General features: G+C 40.3%; 1 non-coding gene across 1 annotated transcript; it reads right to left on the reverse strand.

The window, feature by feature from the left end:
• Nucleotides 1-14358: 14358 nt before the first annotated feature.
• On the reverse strand, nucleotides 14359-14522 carry LOC135270020 (U1 spliceosomal RNA). The gene has a single exon (XR_010338247.1). It is a non-coding gene; the product is annotated as a U1 spliceosomal RNA (small nuclear RNA).
• Between the last annotated feature and the right edge of the window lie 4610 nt (nucleotides 14523-19132).

The raw sequence follows: 19132 nt of genomic DNA on the forward strand, positions 1-19132 counted from the left end.
TTCAGCCGGGGCAGTGGGTCGCCGCACAGGAAATCACACAGATCCCTGCGCCTTTTCAACAGGGGACTATTAACACCTGGGAGAGAGCCAACCGTTCAACTAAAAAAAAAAAAAAAACGATTCTGAGGCAGGGAGCCAGGTGATCAGGCTCTGCTGGTCCCACCCCCACACACACAAAAAAAAAAACCACACACACACACACACACAAAAGCAATTGGAAACACTCTGGGTTGAGAGTTTCACAGCAAGCACAGCTGAACCTGGGACCATCCAGCTCTGTGGGGGAGGGGCATCTGCCATTACCGAGACACTCCACCACTTCGGAGGCAGTCTGCCATTGCTGAGGCAGCTTGCCGTTGCCGAGGCAACCTGCCATTTCAGAGAGAGTCCATCATTACAGAGGCGGGCCACCATTGCCGAGGCAGTTCTAACTACACCCATATAAACAGGACTTCAGGGAAGTTCACACGGCAGCTGGGCGGAGCCCACAGAAGCTCAGCAAAGCCTCTGCAGGCAGACAGTGACTAAGCTGCCTTCTTGCTGGGCAAGGCAACCCTGAAAAAAAAAAAAAAAGCAGCAGCACAGTGGAAATTCATAAATAAAGCCCTAACTCCCTGGGACAGAGCACCTGGGGAAAAAAAAGGGGTTTACGAGTTCTGCTGCAGCAGACTTAAACGTACCTGCCCAGCAGCTCTGAATGAACAACAGAGCTCACAGCTCAGCACTTGAGCTACGATAAAGGACAGACTGTCTCCTCAAGCAGCTCCCTGACCCCCATATATACAAAGAGTCACCTCATAAAGGAGAGCTCAGACTGACATTTGGCAGGTATCCTTCTGGGACAAAGCAGAAGAAGAAACTGGTAGCAACCCTTACTGTTGTGCAGCTGCTGCAAGTGATCCCCAGGCAAGCAGGGCCTGGAGTGGACCTCAGCAGTCCTAAAGCAGAGGGGCCAGACTGTTTGTTAAAAGGAAAACCAAGAAACAGAAATAACTTCATCATCAACAAACAGGACGTCCAGTCAGAGACCCAATCAGAAAGTCAGCAACTACAAAGACGACAGGCAGATAAATCCGCAAAGATGGGAAGAAACCAGCGCAAAAAGGATGAAAACACCCAAAACCAGAACACCTCTCCTCCTACAAGGGATCACAACTCCTCACCAGCAAGGGAACAAGACTGGATGGAGAATGAGTGTGATGAAATGACAGAATCAGGCTTCAGAAGGCGGGTAATAGGAAACCTCTGTGAGCTAAAAGAACATGTTCTAACCCAATACAAAGAAACTAAGAACCTTGAAGAAAGATTTGACGAAATGCTAACGAGAATGGACAACTTAGAGAGGAATATAAGTGAATTGATGGAGCTGAAAAAAACAACACGAGAACGTCACAAAGCATGCACAAGTTTCAACAGCTGAATTGACCAAGCAGAAGAAAGGATATCAGAGGTCGAAGATCAACTCAATGAAATAAAATGAGAAGGCAAGATTAAACACGGTAAAAAGGAATGAACAAAGTCAACAAGAAATATGGGACTATGTGAAAAGACCTAATCTATATTTGATAGGTGTACCTGAATGTAATGAAGAAAACGAATCCAAGCTGGAAAATACTCTTCAGGATATTATCCAGGAAAACTTCCCAAACCTAGCAAGGCAGGCCAATATTCAAGTCCAGGAAATACAGAGAACACCACAAAGATATTCCTCTAGAAGAGCAACCCCAAGGCACATAATCGTCAGATTCACCAGGGTTGAAATGAAGGAGAAAATGCTAAGGGCAGCCAGAGAGAAAGGTCGGGTTACCCACAAAGGGAAGCCCATCAGACTCACAGCAGATCTCTCAGCAGAAACCCTACAAGCCAGAAGAGAGTAGGGGCCAATATTCAACATCCTTAAAGAAAAGAACTTTCAAACCAGAATTTCATATCCAGCCAAACTAAGCTTCTAAAGTGAAGGAAAAACAAAATCCTTTATGAACAAGCAAGTACTCAGAGATTTCGTCACCACCAGGCCTGCCTTACAACAGCTCCTAAAAGAGGCACTACACATAGAAAGGAACAATCAGTACCAACCACTCCAAAAACATACCAACTGGTAAAAAGCATCAACACAATGAAGAATCTGCATCAACTGACAGGCAAAACAGCCAGCTAGCATCATAATGGCAGGATCAAATTCACACATAACAATATTAACCCTAAATGTAAATGGACTAAACGCCCCAATCAAAAGACACAGATTGGCAAATTGGATAAAAAGCCAAAACCCATCGGTGTGCTGTATCCAGGAAACCCATCTCATATGCAGGGATACACAAAGGCTCAAAATAAAGGGATGGAGGAAGATTTACCAAGCAAATGGAGAGCTAAAAAAAGCAGGAGTGGCAATTCTCATCTCTGATAAAATAGACTTTAAAGCAATGAAGATCAAAAGAGACAAAGAAGGACATTACATAATAGTAAAAGGATCAATAGAACAAGAAGAGCTAACGATCCTAAGTATATATGCACCCAATACAGGAGAACCCAGATACATAAGGCAAGTTCTTAATGACTTACAAAGAGACTTAGACTCCCACACAATAATAGTGGGAGACTTTAACACCCCATTGACAATATTAGACAGATCAACGAGACAGAAAATTAACAAGGATATCCAGGACTTGAACTCAGACCTGGAACAAGCAAACCTAATAGACATTTACAGAACTCTCCACCCCAAATCCACAGAATATACATTCTTCTCAGCACCACATCACACCTACTCTAAAACTGACAACACAATTGGAAGTAAATCGCTCCTCAGCAAATCTAAAAGAATGGAAATCATAACAAACAGTCTCTCAGACCACAGTGCAATCAAGTTAGAACTCAGAATTGAGAAACCAACCCAGAACCACACAGCTTCATGGAAACTGAACAACTTTCTCTTGAATGTTGACTGGATAAACAATGAAATGAAGGCAGAAATAAAGATGTTCTTCGAAACCAACAAGAACGAAGACACAACATACCAGAATCTCTGGGACACATTTAAAGCAGTGTCTAGAGGAAAATTTATAGCAATAAGTGCCCACATGAGAAGACAGGAGAGATCTAAATTTGACACTCTATCATCAAAATTGAAAGAGCTAGAGGAGCAAGATCAAAAAAACTCAAAACCTAGCAGAAGACAAGAAAAAACTAAGATCAGAGCAGAACTGAAGGAGACAGAGACACAAAAAACCCTTCAAAAAATCAATAAATCCAGTAGCTGGTTTTTTGAAAAGATCAACAAAATAGACAGACCACTAGCCAGACTAATAAAAAAGAAAAGAGAGAATAACCAAATAGATGCAGTAAAAAATGATAAAGGGGATATCACCACAGATTCCACAGAAATTCAAACCATCAGAGATTATTACAAACAACTCTATGCACATAAACTAGTAAACCTGGAAGAAATGGATAAATTCCTGGACACTTGCCTCCTCCCAAGCCTAAACCAGGAAGAAGTCGAAACCCTGAATAGACCAGTAACAAGGTCTGAAGTCGAGGCAGCAATTAAGAGCCTACCACCCAAAACAAGCCCAGGTCCAGATGGGTTCACAGCCGAATTCTACCAGACATACAAAGGGGAACTGGTACCACTCATTCTGAAACTATTCCAAATAATCCAAAAAGAGGGAATCATTCCCAAATCATTTTATGAGACCAACATCATCCTGATACCAAAACCCGGCAGAGACTCAACAAGAAAAGAAAACTACGGGCCAATATCCATGATGAACATAGATGCAAAAATCTTCAATAAAATACTGGCAAGCCGATTGCAACAGCACATCAAAAAGCTTATCCACCATGATCAAGTAGGATTCATCCTGGGGATGCAAGGCTGGTTCAACATATGCAAGTCTATAAATGTAATTCACCACATAAACAGAACCAAAGACAAAAACCACATGATTATCTCAACTGATGCAGAGAAGGCCTTTGACAAAATTCAACAGCCCTTTATGCTAAAAACCCTCAATAAACTAGGTATTGACGGAACGTATCTCAAAATAATAAAAGCTATTTATGACAAACCAACAGCCAATATCATACTGAATGGGCAAAAACTGGAAGCATTCCCTTTGAAATCTGGCACTAGGCAAGGATGCCCTCTCTCACCACTCCTATTCAATATAGTACTGGACGTTCTAACCAGAGCAATCAGGCAAGAAATAGAAATGAAGGGTATTCAATTAGGAAAGGAGGAAGTCAAATTGTCTCTATTTGCAGACGACATGATTGTATATCTAGAAGACCCCATCGTCTTAACCCAAAATCTCCTGAAACTGATAAGCAACTTCAGCAAAGCCTCAGGATACAAAATCAATGTGCAAAAATCACAAGCATTCCTATACACCAATAACAGACTTAAAGAGAGCCAAGTCAAGAATGAACTGACGTTCACAATTGCTACAAAGAGAAAAAAATGGCTAGGAATACAACTAACAAGGAACGTAAAGGACCTCTTCAAGGAGAACTACAAACCACTGCTCAACGAAATAAGAGAGGACACAAACAGATGGAGAAACATTCCATGTTCATGGTTAGGAAGAATCAATATCATGAAAATGGCCATACTGCCCAAAGTAATTTACAGATTCAATTCTATCCCCATCAAGCTACCAATGACCTTCTTCACAGAACTGGAAAAAACCACCTTAAACTTCATATGGAACCAAAAGAGAGCTCGCATAGCCAAGTCAATTCTAAACAAAAAGAACAAAGCGGGAGGCATCACACTACCGGACATCAAACTATACTACAAGGCTACAGTAATCAAAACAACATGGTACTGGTACCAAAACAGAGATATAGACCAATGGAACAGAACAGAGGCGTCGGAGGCGACACAACATATCTACAACCACCCTATCTTTGACAAACCCGACAAAAACAAGCAATGGGGAAAGGAATCCCTGTTCAATAAGTAGTGTTGGGAAAACTGGCTAGCCGTGTGCAGAAAGCAGAAACTCGACCCCTTCCTGACACCTTACACTAAAATTGACTCCAGATGGATTAAAGACTTAAACATAAGACCTAACACCATAAAAACCCTAGAAGAAAATCTAGGCAAAACCATTCAGGACATAGGCGTAGGCAAGGACTTCATGACCAAAACACCAAAAGCATTGGCAACAAAAGCCAAAATAGACAAATGGGACCTAATCAAACTCCACAGCTTCTGCACAGCAAAAGAAACAGTCACTAGAGTGAATCGGCAACCAATAGAATGGGAAAAAATTTTTGCAGCTTACCCATCTGACAAAGGGCTGACATCCAGAATTTATGAAGAACTAAAACAGATTTACAAGAAAAAAACAAGCCCATTCAAAAGTGGGCAAAGGATATGAACAGATACTTTACAAAAGAAGACATACATTAGGCCAACAAACATATGAAAAAATGTTCATCATCACTGGTCATTAGAGAAATGCAAAGCAAAACTACATTGAGATACCATCTCATGCCAGTTAGAATGGCGATCATTAAAAAATCTGGAGAAAACAGATGCTGGAGAGGATGTGGAGAAATAGGAACACTTTTACACTGTTGGTGGGAGTGTAAATTAGTTCAACCATTGTGGAAGACAGTGTGGCGATTCCTCAAGGACCTAGAAATAGAAATTCCATTCGACCCAGCAATCCCATTACTGGGTATATATCCAAAGGATTATAAATCATTCTACTATAAGGACACATGCACATGAATGTTCATTGCAGCGCAGTTTACAATAGCAAAGACCTGGAACCAACCCAAATGCCCATTGATGATAGACTGGACAGGGAAAATGTGACACATATACACCACGGAATATTATGCAGCCATCAAAAACGATGAGTTTGCGTCCTTTGTAGGGACATGGATGAACCTGGAAACCATCATTCTCAGCAAACTGGCACAGGAACACAAAATCAAACGTCGCATGTTCTCACTCATAGACGGGTGCTGAACAATGGGAACACATGGACACAGGGAGGGGAGCACTATACGCTGGGGTCTGTTGGGGGGGAGAGGAGGGGACAGCGGGGGGTGGGGAGTTGGGGAGAGATAGCATGGGGAGAAATGCCACATATAGGTGAAGGGGAGGAAGGCAGCAAATTACCCTGCCACGTATGCACCTATGCAAAAATCTTGCATGTTCTTCACATGTACCCCAAAACCTAAAATGCAATAAAAATAAAAATAAATAAATAAAAGAAAGAAGAGCACTTTGCTGAACTCAGAGTGGATATTTCCATAGAACAGCTGGCTCAGTTGACTCCACAAGTCCTCCTACTTTACCTGTTGGTTTATCATCAACTTCTCTGTGGAAATAAGCAAGGCAGGGAGGGGCCTCTTACCTCTGAGCCTCACTTTCCTATCCCTTGCATTGCATCAGAAAGATTCTCTGTGTCTCTATGGAAAGAGGAACCAAGGAGGCCCTGTGAGAACTCACAGGAATAATTGGGGTTGTGCAAATTATGAAGTGGAAGATGCTAAACTAATTAAAAGAATCCTGGTTCCAACCTCCAGAGTTCCTGTCACACAGATTGGGCCCCTATAGGACAAACCTGCATCTATTCATCCTGTTGGCCTTGGCACATAGCAAGGGGTCTGGCATTATTGCAACGTATTTGTATGAACTGAACAGAATCCTCAGGTTCCAGAGCAATTTGTGTGTACCTGCTGCTGTTTCTGTTTTCCACAAGCTGGCAAAAAAAGGAACTCTTTAGGTGTCTGTCAGAAAGGAGCAATTTATTCTATGATTATTTATTTTACACACAACACAATACACACACACAAATACAAAACAAAGGTGGTCTTCTAAGAAAAGTCTAGGGTGCTCATGTTTTTTGTCTCTATCTTTGGATGATTCTTCTTTCCTCTCATCAATGGTAAAGGGATGTTGGATGTATTTATGGATGTATAGTTGGATGAGTAAATGGTTGGATGACTACATGGAGAGATGATAAACACATGCTTGAGTGAATGGATGGGTGATCATACAGCTGGATAGATGAAGAAATGAATGAGTCAAAGGATGTATGGATGAATAAATGGTTGGATGGATGATGGCATGAAGTTTTGGATGAATAAATAGATAAAGAGTTGTATAGATGACTGTATTGATAGTGGGTAGACAAAGGATGGATGATGAATGCATGGATGAATGAATGGATAGATGGTTGGGTTAATTGTTGATTAGATGAATGGATGAGTGGGTAGATAGTTGTATGGATAATGGTTAGTTGCAAAGAGTGGAGGAATGGAATAGTGGCGGGATTGAATGGACAGAGAGGAAGGGATGGAATACTGGGTCGATATATGGCTGCTAGGCTGACTGGATGGTGGAATGGATAAAGAGATAGTTGAACTAGATACTGCTACCCTTAAGTTCCTACCTGGTTTTGGCCTGGCTGGATCCCTATGTCTTTTCTCTATTTCTTACCTTGGTTTTCTCTTGCTATTTTTCTCAGAGAGTAGGGGTTAAAAAATAATAATTGTTCATTTTGCTAGAAATTGATTCAGTGCCTTTAGTCCATAAACACTTATTCAATTCCTATATTACATGTCAGACTTTGGGCTTAGGTTGGTTAAAAACAGAAAAAAATGGGGAGTGTTATTTTCTATTAGGGAATCAACAGACTGGTTGGGGGAGATACTAACTTCATTACCATACAAGTAACTATGTCATAATTTATGAAAATTATTACTATCAGTAGTAAAGTGTTGGAATGTGTCTTTGGAATGTGTCTAGCCAATGTCTGGGAATAGTGAGGAAGCTAGCAACATGACTGGGTAGTCTCAGCCAAGAAAAGTGGTAAAAAAGGAAATAAATGGAGAGGGGCTAGATAAACATCTTGGTTGCAGCTCACTCACAGGACATCTGCATTTACTATGAGTGAGGTGGGAGGTAGGGAGAGGTTTTTACTGTAAAAGAGATGTGACTTAATTTATGTTTCAACAAGATCCCTCTGTCTACTGCAGAGAACTTAGCTTTCATTGTATGGCGAGGGCAGAAGCACAGAAAGAGGGAGAGCATGGCTGTTAGATACCTTGATTTTTCCTCAAGACTACCTCTAGGCTCAGCTGTTCTGCATTCACTGGAACAAAAAACAAAACAAACAAACAAACATAAAAAAAACAGTGATATTCTCAAACCTTAGGGACCACACCCTACTCTGCCTCCATAACTCCAATTTTGGGGAAGGGATTTCTCTGCTGTCACATAAAAGGTCTTGTACAGACCCAGGAGAGGCCTAAGATTCTTCCTTCTATCTCATCTTCTTCACCTAGTGAAGGTCACTCTGAATCTAGCCCTTTCTCTTTTGTGTGCCCATGTACCTATAAGTGCTCAAAGGCTCTGGCATTTACAAATGGTAGTGTGAATATGGTGCAGAATAAACCTGGTTTTACAAAAACCTTAAATTATGTAGGAGAGATATGATAACAAAGATGTAAATACATCTAGTCAGGTGAAGAGAAGGGCTATAAAGAAAAAAAATAAAGCAAGAAAAAGGGAATGGGAAGTGATCAGATGCAGAGGGCCAGGTACTATGTTGTATATGGGAAGGTAAGTTAAGATCTCTATAAGCAGGCAAGGTTTGAACTGAGAGCCAGATTATTAGTGGCAATGAGAGGATATCTAGACTATCATGGGTGAAGAGCACTACAGACAGGGGAAACATAATAAAAAACCCTTGAAGACTAATAAGGAAGAAAACAGGGAAGATCCAAATAAACACAATGAGAAATGATGAAGGGAATATTACCACTGAACCCACAGAAATTAAAATAGCCATCAGAAACTACTACAAACACCTCTGTGCACACAAACTAGAAAACCTAGAAGAGACAGATCAATTCCTGGAAACATATACCCTTTCAAGACTGAACCAGAAAGAAATTGATTCCCTGAAGAGACCAATAATGAGCTCTGAAATTGAATCAGTAATAAATAGACTACCAACAAATAAAGCCCAGGACGCAACAGATTCACAGCCAAATCGTATCAGGTTTTAGAAAGAAAAGCTGGTACCATTTCTACTGAAACTCTTTCAAAAATTGAAGAGGAGTGACTCCTCCTGAACTCGTTCTATGAGGGCAGCATCATCCTGATATCAAAACCTGGCAAAGAGACAACAACAACAAAAACTTCAGGCCAATATCCTGATTAACATCAGTGCAAAAATCTTCAACAAATTACTCGCAAACAGAATCCAGCAGCACATCAAAAAGCTCATCCACCATAATCAAATAGGCTTCATCCTTGGGATGCAAGGTGTTCCAGATATACGTGAATCAATACATGTGATTCATCAATAAACAAAAGCAAAGCCAAAAACCACATGATTACTAAATAGGTGCAGAAAAGGCTTTCAGTAGAATTTAACACCTCTTCATGTTAAAAACTCTCAATAGACTAGATATTGAAGGAACATACTTCAAAATAATAAGATCCATCTATGACAAACCCACAGGCAACATCATACTGAATGGGCAAATGCTGAAAGCACTCCCCTTGAAAACTGGCATAAGACAAGGATGCACTCTCTCATATACAACATAGTGTTGGAAGTCTTAGCCAGAGCAATGAGGCAAGAGAAAGAAATAAAGGGCATCCAAAAAGTAAGACAGGAAGTCAAACTGTCTTTGTTTGCAGACTACATGACCATATATCTAGAAAAATTTATAGTCTCAGCCCAAAAGCTCCTTCAGCTGATAAACAACTTCAGCAAAATTTCAGGATACAAAATCAATGTACAGAAATCACTAGCATTACTATACACCAACAGCAACCAAGCTGAGAGCCAAATCAGGAAGGCAATCCCATTCATAATAGCCATACAAAGAATAAAATAGAAATACAGCTAACAAAGGAGGTGAAAGATCTCTACAGTGAGAATTACAAAACACTTCTCAAAGAAATCAGAGGAGGTAAACAAATGGAAAAGCATCCCATACTCATAGGTAGGAAGAATCAGTATCATTAAAATGGCCTTATGGCCCAAATCAATTTATAGAGTAAATGCTATTCCTATCAAACTACCAATGACATTCTTCACAGAACTAGAAAAAACTATTTTAAAATTCATATAGAACCAAAACAAATCCCAAATAGCCAAGGCAATCCTAAGCAAAAAGAACAAAGCTGGAAGCATTGTGTTACCCAACTTCAGACTGTACTACAGGGGTCCAGGTGCTGTGGCTCATGCTTATAATCCCAGCACTATGGGCGGCTGAGTGGGCACATAACCTGAAGTCAGGAGTTCGAGAACAGCCTGGCCAACAGGGTGAAACCCTGTCTCTACTAAAAATTCAAAAATTATGTGGGACTGTGGTGCTTGCCTGTAATCCCAGCTACACAGGAGGCTGAGGCATGAGAATTGCTTGAACCTGGGAGGTGGAGGTTGCAGTGAACCAAGATTGCACCACTGGGGACAGAGCAAGACTCCATCCCTAGATCAAACAAACAAACTATACTACAGGGCTACAGTGACCAAAACAGCATGGTGCTGGAAAAAAAACAAAAACAAAAACTGGCACATAGACCAATGGAACAGAATAGAGAGCCCAGAAATAAGGCTACACACCTACATCCATCTGATCTTCAACAAAACTGACACAAACAAGCAATGGGGAAAAGTTTCCTTATTCGATAAATAGTGCCATGATGACTGGCTAGCCATATGCAGAAACCTGAAGCTGGACAGCTTTGTTACACTATATTTAAAAAATTACTTCAAGATGGATTAAAGACTTAAATGTAAACCCCAAAACCATAAAAACCCTGGAAAGCAACCAAGGCAATACCATACTGGACATAAGAATGGGCAAAAGTCTCATGAGAAAGACACCAAAAACAAACACAACAAAAGCAAAAATTGGCAAGTGAGATCTAATTAATCTTAAGAGATTTTGAACAGACAACCTAGAGAATGGGAAAAAAATTTTGCAGCTGCATCTGACAAAGGTATAATATCCAGTACCTGTAAGGAACTTAAATTTATAAGATAAAGACAACCCCATTAAAAAGTGGGCAAAGAACATGAACAGACACTTCCAAAAGTAGGCAAGAATATGGGGGAAAAGAAAGCTCAATATCACTGATCATGTGAGAAATGCAAATCAAAACCACAATAAGATACCATCTCACACCAGTCAGAATGGCTATTAATTAAAAGTCAAAAAATAACAGATGCTGGCAAGGTTGTGGAGAAAAGGGAACACTTATACACTATCGGTGGGAGTGTAAATTTCAACCATTGTAGAAAGCAGTATGGCTATTCCTCAAAGAGCTAAAAACAGATCATTTGACCCAGCAATATCACTATTGGGTATATACCCAGAGGAATATAAATCATTCTACCATAAAGACACAATGTATGTTCATTGCAGCATTATTCACGATAGCAAAACATGGAATCAACCTAAATGCCCATCAATGACAGATAGGATAAAGAAAATATGGTACATGTACACTGTGGAATACTATGCAGCCATAGAAAAGAACAAGATCATGTCTTTTGCAGAAACATGGATGGAGCTGGAGGCCATTATTTTTAGCAAACTAACCAGGAACAGAAAACCAAATACACATGTTCTCACTTATAAGTGTGAGCTAAATGAGAACTCATGAACACAAAGAAGGGAACAACAGACATTGGAGTCTACTTAAGAGTGGAGGATGGGAGGAAGGAGAGGAGCAGAAAAGATAGTTATTCAGTTCTGGGCTTAATACCTGGTTGATGAAATAATTCATACAACAAACCCCTTTGACATGAGTTTACCTGTTTAATAAACTTGCACATGTAACACTGAACCTAAAATAAAAGTTTTTTTAAGCCCTTGAGGTGGGAGTATGCTCTGTTAGTGTTTTGTTGTCATCAAAGTGGGAGGAGGGTGAGAGGTAGAAGTTGAAGTTAAATATATGGCAGCATACCCAAGTGGGCTTTGGGAGCCATATTGAAAAATCTAAGTATCTGGAATCCAGAGTTTAGGGACAGCAGGGGAATTTAGGGTTCAGACATATAATGGGACTTTATTGTGTTCTTCTTGCATCATTTACATGAATCTACTTCCTTCTGTTTAGACTCCCAGAGGGCACAAGCCTCTCTTACCTCGTCACTGGCTTTTTGTTTCACTGGCCCAGAGAAGAGAAAGAGAGCTATGGAGTAAGCAAAGCACTCAACTCTCCACTCCCTCTCAAAATGTAACAGGTACCTCCAGATTCCACAGATGCAGATACAGAGTCATCAAAGCCCAGGCCTTTCTCTCTGAGCTAAGCCAGCTAGCTTAGTCCCTAAACTCACATTTAAAAAAGTGTTACTATAACTCAGTTAAGCAAGTTCTCAATCTTCATATCCAGATTTTCTGCTGTGAAGGAAAAGAGAGATTGAGTTGGAGACAGCCAGATCTCAAAAGCAGGTGGAGATGGAGTGAGTGCTGGCACGGTGTCTATCCTGCTTTCGTTGAATATGCATTATTGAGTGTCTGCTGTGTCACAAAACATGTGCAGAATCTTGTGGGCTTCTGTTATGGGTGACAGAATTAAAACAGTAAACAGAGAAACAGATTGCAATATTTGACATCATGTTAGGAGATGGTAACTGTGTGGTAATAAATAAATAAAACAACACAAGGCATAGGGAGATAGAAGCGGAAGGTGTTTCTTTAAGTACAGAAAGAGCTTCCTAGGCCACAAATAAGGGAGATGAGCAAACTCTATAGCTTCCAAGGAGGGAGGGTATGGGGACCTTTCCAGGCAGAGGGAACAGCTAACGCAAACACCCTGAGCTAGGGATGTGGGAAGTACATGTTTCAGGGGACAGGGAGGATATACAGTGAGCTAGAGGAGAGTAGCAATACGTAAGGTAGAGTGAAGGGAGATCCTACAGGGCCTTATAAACCAAGAGAGGGTTTCTGAAATTTTCTACAGGTGTTGTCAGAAAGCAATAGAGATCTTTCTGTAGCCTCACCCTATTAAAATCCCCTAGTGGGTACTGGGGAAAACATGACCAATCTGTGACTACTGGATTGGCTTCATTAGACAAAAGGAAAAATGCTGCCACCTGCATCTCAAATGGCAGCTTGGAAGCCCTCCAGTGAAGGAAAGCACACTGCCCTTTGGAGGACTTTGGCTACAGTCAGTTTTCTCACAGGTTTCCTAGTTTCAATTATTTGAACTGAGAAGCATTCCTCATGTTGCCTCTCTGATGCCATGATCATCAGCACAAAGCCGGGGAAGACAAACTTGAGGAAAAATATCCTAACTATTTCTGTACCCTGCTGCCAAGTCCCCCAATGACCTCTGCGTGTCAAGCACCCAGCTATTTCTGTAAGCCAGGGTTCTGCCTGTGGGATACAGACCTTATGATTTTGCCTCTAGGATGGGATTTTTTTTAACTATGGAAACTCTACCAATAACTTGGAGAAAAAAATTTTAAAGCATGGAAATATAAGGAAAATTCTACTTTCCATCTATAAATAATACTGAGGCCTTAAAATGCTTACTTTTTAGGCAGGTAATTGATCCACAATTACCTCTAAGGGAGGAACTAGATGTCCTCATCACTACATCTGCTCAGGGCCAAGCTTACAGAACCCACAGTCTCCAGAGTTTTGAGCTCTGGCTTTGGATTTTTGAAGTCACTAACTAGATTATATGACCTCTGCGGTGCCAATAATAACTTTGAACACTACTACCCTGAGGCATTTTGTTTTCCTGAGACGGTTAGGGTGGTTCCTGTGGTTGCTGTCCTGTGGTCTCTCTACCTAATTTTTGCCCAGGCAGCAGGCCTAATCTTGGAAAGGGTGTCAGAATTCCTATTTACCTGGTTTTGGCTGACTGACCACAGCATTTGAAACTGAGAAGGAGCTTGGAAGAACTCTTCTGCCCCAGCTATGCTATGGACTCTAGGCACATGCATCTCCATGATATAGCACAACAACAAGAAGCAAGTGTAAACCCCTCTACGTTGTTTTCTGCCACTTGAGTATATACAAAATATCTCTGGAAAAAACACAAATTATCTAATAACAGTCATTACCCACCTGCCTGTAGAAAAGGCAAATGGGAGACAGGATTTTAGAGAAATAATTTGCTTTCTATCTCATCTAACTAATTGATTCTGAACCATTATGTGGTTTATTTTACAGTTCAAATAATTAAGCTGTAAAATAAAAACAAAATTGGATAATTTCCTATACTTTGAATCATAAAGGCTGTCTCTGAACCCTGTCCCCACACCTAACCCTGACTCAGGCACCAGGAGACACATGACCATCCTGCAGCTTTTCCACCATCTTCAGAAATACTTCTTTTTTTGGGTTTTTTAGAGACCGGGGAAAGCATGAGCACAGTCCCCCACTACCACAAATTATGCAGTCAAGTTTCCCATATTTAGAGAAATCTCAGGGGTCAGCACATTTGGAGTGCAATAGATAAGCCTCACCCTGGGAAAACCACCTTCAGGATCATGGTATCTACCCTACCAGATAAGTATCCAAAAACTTTTCTATCTTCTTTGAGTTGGACTGCCCAGTGAAGGCGAAAACCAGAATTAAAATTTTCTGAGAGTGAGAGAGGAGTGAGGAAAAGGCCAGAGTCACCTGGAAATAGAGGGAAGGGACCCTCAGTGGACTTAGCCCTTTATAATATAAGTCCAGGGCTGCTAATATTTCACATTCAAACACTCAGAATGCATATCCACAATTTAAAGGTATTTTCTTAAAAATCCTAAACTCTTGTTATAACATCCAACAAGATTAACAAGATTTTAAAAATTCATTCCAGGCCTAGAAGCAAATGTTCATGGTTGTCCCCAAAATGTCTTTTGAAAGTTGGTAGGCACAATCATATCTGAGTGCAATGTTGATAACAGATATGACCTTTAACTTTGTTTTTACTCTCCACTGTATTTCTAGTGACAGTCACAAGGTATCACTTGGTACATTCTCATGTGTTTCCCTAGGATAATGTCATCAGTATCATGTGACGTCTGCCTAGGACATTTGAAAAGATGTAATCCAAAATGTTTAAATTATAGTCACTTAAATGGAGTGTAGAAGAATTGATGAAAACTAGAAGACTAGTTAGTCAATGATTGTTGAAGCTAAATGATAGGTACAAAGAATTTTATTAATACATTATTTTCTCTACTTACTTTTGAAATATTTAACACAAATTACAATGGTATATACTCTGAAGGGTGGAATACAGTTATGGAAGACAGGAGAATTTTTTGATGGTCTTATCTTTTCTGGACATCGATTTCCTTAAATGCACTACTCTCTAAAACAAAATGTACTACTCTTTAATTCCATAGAGAAAATATCATACTCTAAAAGTAAAAGAAAAAAAGGTTTATCATGAAGATCATCCTTGATTAAGAGATACTTGAAGGACTTTTGCAACATAAGGAAACTGGTTTGAAAAAAATCCCACTTCTAAAAGCTATTGTCAGGACAAAAGAGGAATCTAGGTATGGGCTGAGTGTAAGATGATGAAATTGGAAAATCATTGTTAGTTTTTCAGGTGTGGTAGTGGTATGATGATTTTTGTTGAGAAAAATGTCTTTTTATTTAAGATATACATGCTAAAATATTTCAGGGGAAATTGAAAGAATGTCTGTGGCTATTTACTTTTAAATACTTGAAAAATAGATGTAGCAAATATGGTAAAGTTAACAAGACTGAAATCTAGATAATAGATAGGGAATCCGAGAAAATGGTGGTGGCAGGAACATAGTTTGCTAGTCTCTATTAATCTCCACACAAAAACAGGTAGAGCAACTAGATAACAAAACCAAAAACCCATCAACAATGTTTATAAGAAAACATCATGACAAATTATTCTCACAGATCTTAAAATCCAAGTAGATGGAGACAAACCACCAATAGCCACAGAAACACGCAGGCATCTGTGTGAGTAAAAGGAGAAAGTAATGGCATACAATCTGATGGACCTAAGACAGGAGAACAACAAAATAACCAGTAGATATTCAGTGGAAAACACAGCAGGCCAATTTGAGAACAACAGCTAAAAATGGCAATGGTTTGCTTTTCCCTATAGTGAGTGAATGAAAGAGCTCAAAGTAAACACTGCTGGAGCAGCTTAAACCCTAAGCCTGTGTTGTGCTTAGTTATTAAAAAAAAAAAAAAAAAAAAAAAAAGAGAGAGAGAGAGAAAGAAAGAAAAAGAAAGAAAGAAGGAAAGGAAAGAAAAGAAAAGGCCTGACTGTAGTATTTGTCAATATGTGTGTTGTAAATACTCCCATCACAGCTAATTTCAAGTTACTAATGTAACGGGATCTTTTGGGTGTCACTTTTCTGGCCAGAAACCTCTGTGGCTGGTGGCACCTTTGCCCAGGTTCTTGCCCTCTATGTCCAGGAAGAATGAGGTATGCCAACAAGTGGATGGTGGGCAAGATGAAGAGGAGCTTCATTGAGTGTTAACAGCTCAGAAGAGACCCACAGTGGGTAGCTCCTCTCTGTAGGCAGGTTGTCCCATTGAGTGTTCATCTCTCAGCAGAGAGGAGGTCCTGAAATGGATAGCTCCTCTCTGCAGACAGATCGTCCGTCATCACTGCAGCTGTCAGCAGAGAGGAGGCCTGGAATGAATGGCTGCTATCCTGATGAGTGTTCAGCTCTCAGCAGAGAGGAGGCCCTGGAGAGGGTGGCTTCTTTCTGCAAGCAGGTCATCCTGATGTCTGCAGCTCTCAGCAGAGAGGAAGCCCTGGAGAGGGTAGCTCCTCTCTGCAACTGGTCCTCCTGACATCTGCTGCTCCAGCTGAGTCTGGGGTTTTTATGGTCTTCAGAGGGGAGGAAGTGTGTGCTCATTGGTTCATGGGCAGCCATGGATGAGCCCAGGAAAGAGCACCATGAGCTTCCCCTTCAGTTCACAGGACTGGCAGCCCTGTCCCAGGCTTCAGGTCTTCCCCAGCCTGAAGGCTGGTCTTCAAGAGGGACCCACCTCCTTCTGCCCAGGAGCCTGTCTGCCTTCTGGCACCTGCTGCAGCTGTTCATGGTTCCCAGGCTGTTAATGCCAAGGGACACCTGCAGACCAGCACTGAGCTGCCCTTGGCCCCTCATCAGCTTCCTTCCTATGCTCCTCAACACCCAAAGACCAGAAGGGGCTGAGACAGCCAGAGGCTGGCATGTCAGTGTTTCCTCAACTGTGCACCCACCTGGCCAGGCTGTCACAGTGCCCAGGTTTGGCCCCAAGGTTGCTCCACAATTGGAGCAGGTGCTGGGAGCAGGGAGAGGCCAGGCAGTGGGAGCAGGCACTTCTGAGCCTGAGGAGGGCAGGGATGCCTTCCTCAGCCCCAAAGAGTGCAGAGATACCTGAGTCTGGAGCTGGGGCAGGGCAGCTGCAGCAGCACCTGGGGAGGATGGAGCCTCTTGCTGCTCTGTGGAGTAGGAGCCCAGGCGCCCCTCCCAGCTGCATCTGGTGTCTTGGCAGTGGCCTCTCTAGATGGGCCACTGCTACCATCACTAACATGACATTACTGAAAGCAGACTTGAGAAAAAATGTGAAATAACACACTACTATATAATATTCCACCATATAATCCACAGAGTATTTACAGATTTACAGATGTGTTTTTAAATTTCCAAATGTTTGGGGATTTACTATTGTATTTCTGTTACTTGCTTCTAGTTTGAGTCCATCATGGTCAGAGAACAGACTCAGCATAATTAAATTTAAAAGATAGATTTGTTTCCTGATTCATCTTGGTGAAAGTTCCATTGAGCACTTGTAAAGAATGTTAATACTGCTGTTGTTGATCAGTCTTCTATAAATCTCAATTACTTGTTTTTCATTTTCTTGATGATAGCCATCCTTAAAGGTGTGAGATGATATCTTGTTGTAGTCTTGATTTGCATTTCCCTGATGATTAGTGATATAGAGCAATTTTTCATATACTAACTGGCCATTTGTATGTCTTCTTTGGAGAAATGTCCATTCAAGTACTTAACTCATTTTTCAAATTACGTAATTCATTTTTTGTTATTGAGTTATATGAATTTCATATATATTTTGGAGATTAACACCTTATCAGATATACGGTTTGCAAAATATTTTCTCCCATTCTATAGTTTCCTTTTTCAATCTGTTGATTGTCTATTTTGTTCTGCAGAAGCTCTTTAGTTTGAGGTAGTCCCACTTGTTTATTTTTGGTTTGGTTTTGCCAATACAGCCGCTATAAAAAACAGTATGGATACTTCTCAAAAATTAAAAATAATGCTACCATGTGACCCAGCAATCCCACTTCTGGGTATATATAAAAAAATAAAATTTGGATCTCAAAGAGCTATTATCATTTACATATTCATTGAAGCACTATTCATTTATAATAGCTAAGATGTGGAAAAAACCTAAATGTCCATTGGCAAAATAATGGATAGAGAACATTATATATATTTATTCATATATATATATGAATACTATTCAACTTTATGCAAAAAGGAAATTGTGTAATACGCAACAACATGGGCTGAGCTTGAGGACTTAGGCTAAGTGAAATGAGCCAGTTACAAACAGACTAGTACTGCATGATTTCACTAACATGAAGTATACAAAGCTATAGGGAGGAGGTAATGGGGAGTTGTTAACCAACAGGCATAGAGTTTCAGTGAAATGAAATGAATAAACTTTAGAGATCTGCTTTACAACTTTGTGCCTATAGTCAACAATAATGTATTATACACTTAAAACTTGTTAAGCGTGTAACTCTCATGATAAGTGTTATTACCTCAATAAAATAAATACATTATGACTTGAAAAAATCACTAAGCAATAAAAAGATAAAATTAAATGAATACTTTAGCTCCTGAAAAATAGTTTGGCTAACTGTAGAGCTATTAGATAACAATCATTTTCTCTCTAAATTCTTTAGACCTTGTTCCATGGTCTTCTGGTATTCAGTTTGGTGAAGCAATCTGCTGCCATCTGATTTTTTTTTTTTCATTTTAGATATATTGTAATTTCTGCCTGCGTGCATTAAAATTTTTTCTTTATTCTTTATATATTTTTTTAAAAACTGTATAAGGCTGGGCACAGTGGCATAATCCCACTATGCCTGTAATCCCAATACTTTGGGAGGCTGAGGTAG

Source organism: Aotus nancymaae, unplaced genomic scaffold (genome assembly GCF_030222135.1).
Source record: "Aotus nancymaae isolate 86718 unplaced genomic scaffold, 86718_ANA_hifiasm-v0.15.2.pri h1tg000058l, whole genome shotgun sequence".
In the NCBI taxonomy this organism is placed as follows: Eukaryota; Metazoa; Chordata; class Mammalia; order Primates; family Aotidae; genus Aotus; species Aotus nancymaae.